Below are 12064 nucleotides of genomic sequence, written 5' to 3'. Positions count from 1 at the left end.
GGAAGAATCCACAAGAACCTTTTGTCCTTGCACAAGGGAAGAATCCACAAGAACCTTTCCTAATTTTACAAGGGGAGAATCCACAAGAACCTTCTCTTCAACCTGAAGAAAAGAATCCACAAGAACCTTTACCTTCAGATCAGATTAGCCCTTTACATATTGATGACAAATTTCTATTATCAGATTGGTATCAAGACATTGTAAATTTTCTGCTCCATTTTGAATGCCCAACATCATTCTCCAAAGCCTAGTGTAAAACTCTTAAATTGAAAGCAGTCAAGTACTGCATCATAAATGCAAATTTGTACTGGAAAGATCCACTGAATATTTTGTTATTATGTTTAATAGAATCAGAAACTGAAGGAATCATTGATCAGTTTCATACAGGATTTTGTGGAGGACATTATGCTTGGAGAGCAACAACATACAAGATTTTAAGGGGAGGATTTTATTGGCCAACATTGTTCTTGCAAGTAGGAGCAAAGGTCAGAGGTTGTGTTCCTCGTCAGATGTTTGCTTGTAAGCAGAAACTAGCAGCTCTTCCACTAGTACCTTCAATAAACTCAACACCTTTCCTTTCAATGGGGATTAAATTTTATTAGAGAAATCCATCCCACTTCAAGTAATTAGCACAAATGGATCCTCACAGCAATAGACTACTTCACTAAATGGGTAGAAGCAATTCCAGTAAGAAATGCTACCGATTTGGTAGTAATTAAATTCATTGAAGAAAATATCTTATCTAGGTTTGGTTGCCCAACTCAATTTGTCACAGATAATGCAACAACATTCTCTAGTGTTAAAATGATTGAGTTTTGCTAGAAATATCAGATTTTGTTACATCATTCAACTCCATACTACCCTCAAGGTAATGGCCTCGCAAAATCCTAAAATAAAATTCTGGTAAAGGTAATCAAACAGACCTTAGCAGATCATAAAAAGAGCTCGAACTCTCATTTAATTTATGCAGTATGGGAAAACAGAATAACTCCAAAAAGGTCTACTAGGAAATCTCCTTTTCAGTTAGTCTATGGGAAAGATGCAATTTTGCCACCAATTTGGCTTTCCCAGTTTTAAAATTCTTGCAGGACTCAACAGATGAACCTGATGATTTTTCAAGAAGGATAAATCAGATTATTGAACTACATGAAAATAGAGATAAAGTTCAATACAAATTGAAGAAATATTAGAATAAGATGGAAAGCCTGTTTGACAGAAGAGCCAGGGAAAGGGACTTCAAGGAAGGTGACCTAGTTCTAAGATGGGACTCCAGGAGGGAGGAAAAGGGAAAGCATGGTAAGTTTGATAACCTATGGTTTGGTCCTTTAGCAATTGCTGAAGTAAAGGGTAACAACACTTTTGTGCTACAAAATCTTGAGGGACTATATTCCACTTATCCTGTAAATGGAAGATTTCTCAAAACATTTCATTCAATACTGAGAAGTTGGAATACATTTCATTGTAAATACTCCAGTTTCTTTTACTTTTAAAGTTGTCAATGAGATTTTTTATAGCAAAAGACTCCATAGCCCGAGGAGAAGGCACATGGATCTGCAAGTTCTCTGTGTTCTACAGGAGAAGCAGTCCCCAGTTGGAGCCAATATTGTAGCATTTTTTTGGTTTTGATAAGTTAGAATAAATTAGACAAAAAATAAAAATGTATTTACAAAATGTTAAGATAGGAGATGGACAAAAAAATATTGAATAAAAAAATGCTAGGAAAATATTTTGATAAATATGTCTCTATCAAAGAAAATGTTAGGGTAGATGCTCTAAAAAATGAAGGCGAAATAAAATGTTAGGTTAGATAGAAAAGAAAAAAGAAATAAACTCTGAAAGTGTTGCAAATCTAAATGCCACTACTTTGTTCTAAATTCAATTTGAAAATAGTAGTTGTGTGCAGTTTGTTTAGATGCCACACTAGGTTATTTTATCTAATTATATAGTTGCATCATAATTGGATTTGTTCTCATAGGTAGAAAATAAATTAGCTTAACAGTTTAATCTAAGCCAATGGAAGAAATAAGGTATAGAGATAGATTGTTTATAAAAGGAAAATATTGGGTTGCTAGTTCAAATGCACTCTTGAAGGATAAGTAAAAATGTTAGGAATAGAAGGGTAGGTAGAAATGTGAAATTTTGAAATGTTGAAATGGTTATTTCCTAAGTATCGTATCGCATCACATTATTCATAATTGAATGAACCATTGGGCGGAGGAAAGTGCGATACCGCTATCAGCCGTCGGATGACCGTTGATTCCTAACCGTAGGATCATATCGCATCGCACCATTCATAATTGAATGAACCATTGGGCGGAGGAAAGTGAAATGTGTGATACCGCTATCAGCCGTCAGATGATCGTTGATTCCTGACCGTATGATCATATCGCATCGCATCATTCATAGTTGAGTGCATAAACCATTGGGCAAAGGAAAGTGCGATTTGCGATATGCAATCACTTCATTTATTAAATCACCCGGACCCACAGCTCTCGCGTCCGCCTATCATATTGCGACCCCACCATTCATTCCCCGCTCATACATGTTAAACTCCCTCCACCTCATATCTCATCCCGCACACTCCTCCACAATCATATGGCCCACACTCACTTTTGACCCTCATTCATTGTCCGAAGTTTATCAGTGGGGTGGGGGGGTTTGGGGGAGGGGGGTGGGGGGGGGGGGGGGGGGGGGTGGGTGGGTGTGTAGAATGGGTAGTCTTTAATACCACCCATATAAACCACGAAAGTGCCTTTTAGTCTTTTGGGACTAAAAATCCCAAAACCACAAACCGCTCCGTCTTACCCCCGAACGCGATATCCTTCATAGCCGTTACTGCCACTCCACTTCACCTCCATGTCACGCTCCACTTCATATCTCCTGTCCAATCATCGGCCACCTATCCGTTGCCCATTCATTTCCGCTCTCGCGCATTTATAACCAAATGTCCATTAGTTAACCCGTTGGATAATTAATGAACTTTCAAACGCTCGTCGCCTCCCTTCCACTCCATTTTTCTCTTTATAAGCACTCTGCCATACATTTCAAAGGTTACATAGTTAACTTATGCGATGGAGAGTATTCTTCAAAGCTCGCCTGCTCAACAGCTCAGCTGCTGCCCGACATTCTAGCAACCATTTGTCTTGTTCGTAAGCACACCTTCCAGGTCCACTTGTCAGTTACCTGTATCCACTCTGTAATTCCTTTTTATCATTCTGTCATTTACAATCCGCAATTTTGTTTTCCAAAAATGCCTCCCAAGGGAAAAATAATTGTAGAAGTGTCAAATCCTCTAATTCAACCACAAAGTGATTTCCACCATACTCCATTAGTTGGCAAGGATTCAAAATCATTGAGACTTATTCTCAATTTGATTTATTTGAAATTTATTGTTGGTGGGAAGAGTAGCTAATTTACTAGAGTGATGAATTGGGCTCTGGGAATCCCAATTACCCCACTATATTTTTCCACAAATACACAAAGCTCCACAGTTCGTGAGAAAATGCCATGAATCCTATGATCCTAGCCAGAGAGCCATTATCTCACCTACTGGAGAAATCCTCTGTCCTATTAGCGCTGATTCAATTAAGAAAATTTTGCAGGCCCTTGCCACTACACCAACTCATCCTTTTTCTCATGAAAAAATGATAGAAGCTTACAACAAATTGGACTTTACCAAGAGATCCCAGACCCTGGAACTATTTTTAGCAATTGGTAGTCCTCTACCAAAGAGAAACCCCCCTTATGATTCATCTATGTTTCCTGATAGAACCAGGCATATTACTACTATCCTGTCCTATTTTCTTGTTTACCACTTTGATCAGTCTGTCAATGAAGCCATCCTTGGTTTCTTGTCCATGTTTTCTTCTGATTCTAAGCCTACTATTATTTATGATTTTGGCAATTTCATAGCTGAAACCATACATGAGCAGTTTGTCAAATTTAACACTGAAGAAGTATTCAAGTATGCTTTAGTACTTGTGTATCTATTTATATATTTTTAGGGGGACAAATTCCCATTTTCTTTGCAAAAACTTGATGAAGAAGGATCACCATAGTCAGTGATTTTTTGGACTTCAATGGGGATGAAGGAGAAAGACAATTCACATACAAGTAGTTCATAGAACTGTTTATTCATCCAACCCTCAGCCTTATGAGCAACACTCCATTACCAAGGATCAATGGAGAGATTGTCAAAGAGCTTCAGTTCATAGATCAAGCTGCAAGAGGAGATTAGTATTGCTACCAAAACTACACAGAAATCAAGGTTTTTGGTTGTGAGATTCCACCCTACAAACTGCCAAAGTACCTCCTTATTATTTTTTGCACTGGAGTACTTGAGGAAAATATTGAATGCAGATGAAGTACATTTCGTAGCTGCCAAAAAGAAATCGCAATTTAAGCTCAAAGCTCAAGTTGGTTCCTTCATTTGTAATACCAGGGTAGCAGGGGAGGAGGCTGACAAGTTGCTAAAAGAAATGAAATTTTCTCTCAGTTTCTCTTGGTCATATGACCCATTGGGAATCATCTCCAAACTCAGGGTGGAGAATAAGTTCACACCATATCATCATACAGCTATGCCTGAGATAGAACAGTTCAAGAATCAGTTGTAATGGGCAAAGAATACCCTCCAGGGGGCTGAGGAGCGGGTAGTCTCTACATCAAATATGCAAACTCCAATTTCACAGGAAAAGGCGTTCAAGAGAGAGAGGGAAGAACAATCTTCACCTGCAACAGAGGCAACAAGCCAAGGCGTCAAGGTCTTTCACAGGAAAAAGAAACAAAGAGTCTCTGTGAATGTTGATTCATAATTTGGTGAACAATCTATACAATCTCCAACTCAGTCTACCACTTCTCATGAACAGCAAATAATCCAACATGGGAGGCATTCTAGAGAATAAAGAGGAATACATCTTCCATGTCTTTAGTGAAATCAAAAGAAAGAATGAGGAATTGAAGTTAAATACTTACACCCAGTTCTGGAAGCATTCTTCCAGCTCTCAAGCAAGGCTTCTTTTAGTCTTTGACTCTGAGAAAGGGAAGATGCAAATGGCTTTCTTACAGGCCCAAGTTCCCCAGCCCAGGACTGTAGCACAATATCATAAACATACTTCTTTTGAGTTCAATGTCCAGGATGTGCATCCAATTGATCATATTGAGATGCATCAATAAACTGGACAGATGATTGCTTCAATCCTAACAAACATTGCTATGAGTTTGTCAAAATTGAAGGTTACATTGGCCAACATTCAGTCACAATTAAAGTTGGAGAAGGTCTCCTCGTTAGCAAAGCATACCAAGAACTCAGTCTACCACTTCTCATGAACAACAAATAATTCAACATGTTGGAGGCATTCTAGAGAATAAAGAGGAAGACATCTTCCATGTCTTTAGTGAAATCAAAAGAAAGAATGAGGAATCGAAGTTAAATACTTACACCCAGTTCTGGAAGCATTCTTCCAGCTCTCAAGCAAGGCTTCTTTTAGTCTTTGACTCTGAGAAAGGGAAGATGCAAATGGCTTTCTTACAAGCCCAAGTTCCCCAGCCCAGGACTACAACACAATATCATAAACATACTTCTTTTGAGTTCAATGTCCAGGATGTGCATCCAATTGATCAGATTGAGATGCATCAACAAACTGGACAGATGATTGCTTCAACCCTAACAAACATTGCTATGAGTTTGTCAAAATTGCAGGTTACATTAGCCAACATTCAGTCACAATTAAAGTTGGAGAAGGTCTCCTCATTAGCAAAGGATACCAAGATTCAGTCCCTGGAAAATCTAGTGCTAAGGATGGGATATGATCCATCAAACATAAATGTTGTTGAGGAGCTCATTAAGAAAAAGAACACTGAAGTTGTAGCACTAAAGAAACAACTGAAACTACCAGCATCTGAGGATCCAATGGCCAAAGAAATTGAGGAGACAGAGACTCAAAAGTCAGACATGATGAAGCTCATCATAGAACAAAATTTGCAAATAAAACAAATGGAGGAGCAAATGGAGAAATTGGTTAAGGAGAAGGAGGAAGCTATCAAGAACATTCAAACTTCAACAGATGCAGTTTCTCTTGCAGCAGTTCCCATCACCAGAGTTTCTACTACAACCACTACATCAGCAACAGGTACAGCAGAAGGAGTTGAACAGCTTACTGAAGCTGTTCAGAACCTGTCTATCCAAACATGAGAAATCAATAAATTGAAGGATGAGCTCAAAGAATTACGGCTCTTGAAGTCTATATTAGACAGTACAACACAACTGAAACAAACAAACTTAAAGGCCAAGTGGAATTGTTGAAGAAATAACTCGCAGATTCCTTCATAGGAAACAAGTTGGGTTTAGCAAAAGAAATTCCGTGGGAAGAAATCACAGAGGCAATCAAGGAGATTTGGCCCTCCATTAAGATAATATTAAACCAAAAAGATCTTTTGGAGAAAGCTCAGGAAGCAATGGAATCCATAAATAGGCAGCTGGAGGATATGCTAGAGACTGCCTCTAATATAATCAAATTTCCGAATTCCAAGGATGATTATGAGCTTGAGGAGTTAAGCATAAGTGACAGAATTGCAACAATATTAGAAGGAAAGAAGGTTATCACTAAAAGAAATCTCAACCTTCAGCTACAAGAAAAGTGCAACAATGTTAACAACATGGTTCAGAGATTCTTCAACAAAATTGAACCTTTGATTAGAAATGGTTTACCTTCCATGATGGTTGTTAATGATAAATCGATGCCAATTGAAGATTATGTCAAGAGGTTAACAGAGGTGGGCACCCATGCAGCTTCAATAGCCAATATCAAAGGATCAACAACACCATCTCTCATAGTAAAAACACTCAGGGATTATTTCTTCATCCTCGATGAAATCAAGCACATATTTTAATAAAACCCACTTTTACTAAATATACCGAGATGGATGAAATCTACAGGAGGGTAACAAAGATTTCTATCCCAGATAAGAAACGCTGGGAAGAATTAACAAATTTACTGGATTGAGGATAATGGAACAACATTCAGTTTTTTGTGGGAACAGTCAACTAGCTCCAACCATTTTTCAACTTTTTTCAGCATTAGTCATCAAACAATGCAACACCAAAGCAGTGCCAGATCATTAGATAGTTTTATTTTTTATTGTGTAAATAATCTATTTTTGTAAAAGCAGTTTAGGATATTTTTGGTCATTCTGTTGTATAAATAACTCTCTTCACGAGTTATTCAAGGTTGCACCCTTGAAGAAGCATTTCTAGACATCTGACGTAATTAATCTTTCTGGATCATTAATACGAAGCAAAGGATTCTGAATTCTGTTTTGCACAGTTTGTGTTTCCTGTAAGTGTTTCCAATGTCATTCATTTTGTTTTTCTTCATGTACTTGTGTCTTGCAGAGATAACTAGGCAGGAGTAATTGTATTTCAATTTATTCTTATAAGCTTTCTGAAGTGATAATCTATAAAGAGAGTAAGTTAATGAACTGTTTGTTTAAATAATTCCCTCAAAATTAATAAATCATCAGCATCTTTTGTAAGCTCATGTATATTTTCTCGAAACTGCAAACATGGTTGAAAGGTTTTCATACTTATGATTATCTATCTTTCAATTTGAAAATTGTGGCAATCATATTACTCTTTTGTTTCTGCTCATCATCGTAAAAGCTATTTCATTATGTAAATATTTATAGCAGCCCTCTGTTGAGATATTGATATTATTCAAGAGGTTAGGCACATTAATTCTATATCTGTTTCATCCATTGATCTCCCAAATTAAAACAAAACTCCCAAAACATTTATCTTAGATGATCTGGCATAATAGCTGGCCATTATTATCTCAGAGGTACAACACTTCACATGATTCATGTGTTGTACTATTTGGTGAAGTGCTTCTCTCACTGTCTATGTGTTTACTTCTTTCTCCATACTTATGTTTTCTCAAAATCTGAATTAATTTACAAAATGTTGATGAACAAAATTTGCTGAAAAATACACTCTGATTCTGGCTGTAGGTAATTTAAATGTTTTCTTTTGATATCATGTTAAAGAATTCTTAATTTCTCTTTAACTTCAATTGAACTTATATCTTTTCTTCTATAACACTTCATTTAAACATAAAGTACTGAGTTAGTTCAACTACCTTGCCGTGTGAAACTCCATTGAAAATCTTAAACAGATCCACGTTAAGCTGTAGACTCCATAGCCGAATGGAAGTTTTAGTCATTTAATCAACCAGTCAATTTTAAAATCAAACTCCAAACTCTCATAGCTAGCCTAATATCTAAATACAACAAAGTTAAATCTGATACAGAGATCCCTCTCTGAAGTTGGCATGGCTAGATCCCAGCTTCCAAAGTGGTTTTGTGGTTACCTCTGTGGTTCTCTTTTGCAACTTCGGAAAATTACAGAGTGCTAACATGCCCCTTCCTTAATTGGATCTAGGAGGTCGGGTCAGGTCATAGTAACTCCTCTTCTCATCTTTGCCCTGACATGTTGGTGAATTTGGGTAAATGTGGGAGGGGTGGTTACACAACAATTCCATCACCCATTTTTCCTAAAGTTGTCCTCCCAAATGTGGTAGTCGAGTAAGACAAACATGTTTATCTCCTTGTCTCATTTGAAAAATGTGGTCATTGTTTTAATGATGTAATAATTAAGGTGGTGAGTAGATCTGAGAATTACGTTAGGGAGTGGAGTGGTAAATGGGACAACAAGCACTATGCATCGAATCTCATCCCTACCACCCCATAACCATACTACATATTGTAATCACCTCCATTTAAAATAAAACACCTGTAATCTCTCTGTCGATGAGGTGCATGCCACAGTGAGGAACTATAGGTGCATCACAGGTTTCCACAAGTACTATTACAAACAACTACAAGAATGCAACAATGTTTGATACAAGATCGTGCAAAAAAACGCTACTAGTTTTCCCTTGCCAACTAATCAAACTCTTTGCATGTGTTGAAAGGTTGGTGCCCAAAAAACTCCTGAATTTCCTACAAGTCATTTGGCCAAGATAATTATATAGTTTACATAATACGTTCTGTTTCAAACTGGGTATACAATCTTAAAGATTTTTTTTGTGTCAAACAATGAGTGGTAGGAAGAGGAGTTTCATCGTCTATTCTTATATTTAATGCCAAAAATTGTTGGAGATAGGTGGTTGAAAGACTCTTTTCTGTCCATTGAAAAGACATAAAGGTGTTGTAACAAGAAACCATGTTTCCTATAGTAGCACAATAACGCCATTCTCTCCCAAAATTGTTACAACCATAGAGCAACAAACCATTTAGTTCAACAGAGCTTTTAGGAGTTACGAGAAGAAGAATATCTAAGTATGGTTTGAAAATTAGCCTCCAAAATCTCACTATGGAAACCCTGTAAGAGTACAGTTCTTCTCTTCCTATAGAATGGGGGGTAGTTTTAACAAACGAGAACCCACTGACACCAACAAGATTTACTAGCACTCTGGAGTTGTTGTTATCTTTGCAAATTGCCATTGGTTATGGTTCTTTGAAAAGCTTTGGAGCTTTGATGATGAAGTAGTAATGGAATTTGCCATAAATTTACATAACCCTTAGGGGCATGAGTTTGTCACTGCAATCAGGGTGCTAGAAATTTACTTCAATGAAGACTTTGTAAGTAGAATTAAAACCCTTCCTAAGGGACTTTAGTGGAATAAGGAAGAGAGTCAGGAGGCCTTCACTACCAATAATGGGTTTTTCCTACAACATGAAAGTTGTTGTTATCTTTGAAAATTGCCATTGGTTGTGGTTCTTTGAAAAGCTTTGGAGCTTTGATGATGAAGTAGTAATGGAATTTGCCATAAATTTACATAACCCTTAGGGGCATGAGTTTGTCGCTGCAATCAGGGTGCTAGAAATTTACTTCAATGAAGACTTTGTGAGTAGAATTAAAACCCTTCCTAAGGGACTTTAGTGGAATAAGGAAGAGAGTCAGGAGGCCTTCACTACCAATAATGGGTTTTTCCCACAACATGAAAATCCTAATGAGGACAAAATTTGAGTGAGGAGGGAAAGCTTACCTAATCCCTGGGGTGAGGTAGCTTACCACAGCCTCAAGTACATCTCTGATGAGCGCAGGTTGGGTATAGTTTGTGCTTACCAATTCAGGTTTTTATAATAGCTAAGATTCCAAGCCCACCTCCCAATCTATAAATTACTAAAAATCCCATTCTTTATCCTACAATCTCTAACGAAGATGAGTGCTAAAGTGAAGGAGGGAAAGCAAAAGTATTTTTCCCATCATGGTTTGATTAAACTAATTGTAACTGATGCACTTGAAGGCTTATAACATCTTATTTCTTGGGCTAATTTTGTGTACATGGGTAAATAATCCTCCTTGGAAGCACAAGAAGAACTAAGCATGCCTAAAAAGATAACAATTAAAAAGAAGAAGGGGAAGGCAGTAGCCAACCCCTCAAAATAAAAGAAGAAAACTATCCTGGAGGAGGAAGAAGAGGAGAAAGCAACCACCTTGGTAGGATTGGGTATTCCTACTAAACCCAAGGTAAGCAAGCTTGTCCAAAAAATTATATATACAAGAAGAAAATGCACTAAAATTATATTCAATGGAAATCCTCAACCTCCTTCTGCGACTTCTATTGCAATTGAGGAAGCACCTAGCCCTGAAGAGAAAGGGGAGCAAGAAGAAGAAGTGCAAGGCCTACTAGAGAAAAGGAAACCAAAAATAAAGGTGCAACAACGAAAATTAGTAGTACCACCAGAGGAAATAGAGCAACTATATGAACAACACATATTTATAGGAGGTAAAAAAAGTAATAGAACAACCTATACCAAGGAATCCACCTTCCTTCTTTTCTTGGGCATTAAGTGTTGATCCTCCTACTGTAGGAACATTAGGAATAATGATGCCTGCACATCTAGTACCCCACCAAATGATTTAGGTGTAGAAAGCCAAAGTAGAAACCCAAAAGTGGAAAATAATTGCCCATGATAAAGCAGTGTCATATCTTGCTGGCATGGAGGACGAAGTCAACAAAGTAAGGGAGAAAATGGCCTTCTTGAAAATAGAATAAGCCAACAAAAGGGAACACCTTGAGAAAGAAAATCAATACCTAAGGAGTCAATTGCAACAAACACAAGGATAATTAAGAACAAAAGATGCCTAGATTACAACATTGGAGATAATTCAGAACCATGGCACATCTTTCCTTGGAGTTTTCCAATCCAAAACATATTCACTGTTCCTAAAGGAGCAATGGTGTAGATTCCAAATTAATCAAATAACTCAAAGAGGCACCATGAAGTTGCAAGAGACTAAGCACTTCATATACTCTACCAAGAGAGTAGCATGCAAGATAAATAAAAACTGATTGAATTTTATATGCATAACCTTGTCCTCTATGATATGCCTGTTTGGGACCCTAATCCCTACTTGGGGGATGCATATTTGTTTGCATTAGCCACTTGGTTGACACATGAGGAAATTAAAGCATAAGAAGTGAAAAAGACCATGGAGGGAGAATTAAAGGAGCCATTATGGATGATACCAAAACACTTGTCTCCTTCAATGCTTGCTCAAGCACACACCATTCTTGCACAAGACCTTCAGATAGAGACTATTTGGAAACAAAGGCAAGTAGAAGCCATCCTACACTTTGAGGACACCTTCAGGTTGTTGGGAGAAGATAGTTCACAAGATTTTCAGAGGAGATGACAAGGACTTTCTTACAACATGATTATGAGGGAGTATCACTCTCGTGATAGACTTCAAGCAACATTATCATTTCCCATCACTCCTACCCCCTTTTCTCATCTTATATTTGCATTTCAACAATTTTTTTGGCCTGCTGGTTTTTCCTATAGCAACAAGTAGACAACCCATTTTCTTTATCCAATTCAACAATAAACTCTGGATTTAGCTTCCTTATCATATTAGGAAATGTATGGGATGTTGAGGATGGAGTTTGGAAGGGTATAAATCTCATGAAGTTGCCTTTAGATGCTTTTACTATATGTTTTATGGGTGTTGTTTTTAGCTTATGCAACATAGGTTTTAGGTTTACTTTGCAAGTCTTTTATT

The sequence above is a fragment of the Pinus tabuliformis genome, chromosome X (assembly GCF_031772625.1).
Source record: "Pinus tabuliformis cultivar Carrire ecotype Pingquan chromosome X, CPIR1, whole genome shotgun sequence".
Classification (NCBI taxonomy): domain Eukaryota; kingdom Viridiplantae; phylum Streptophyta; class Pinopsida; order Pinales; family Pinaceae; genus Pinus; species Pinus tabuliformis.
Note: the sequence above shows the minus strand (reverse complement) of the source record.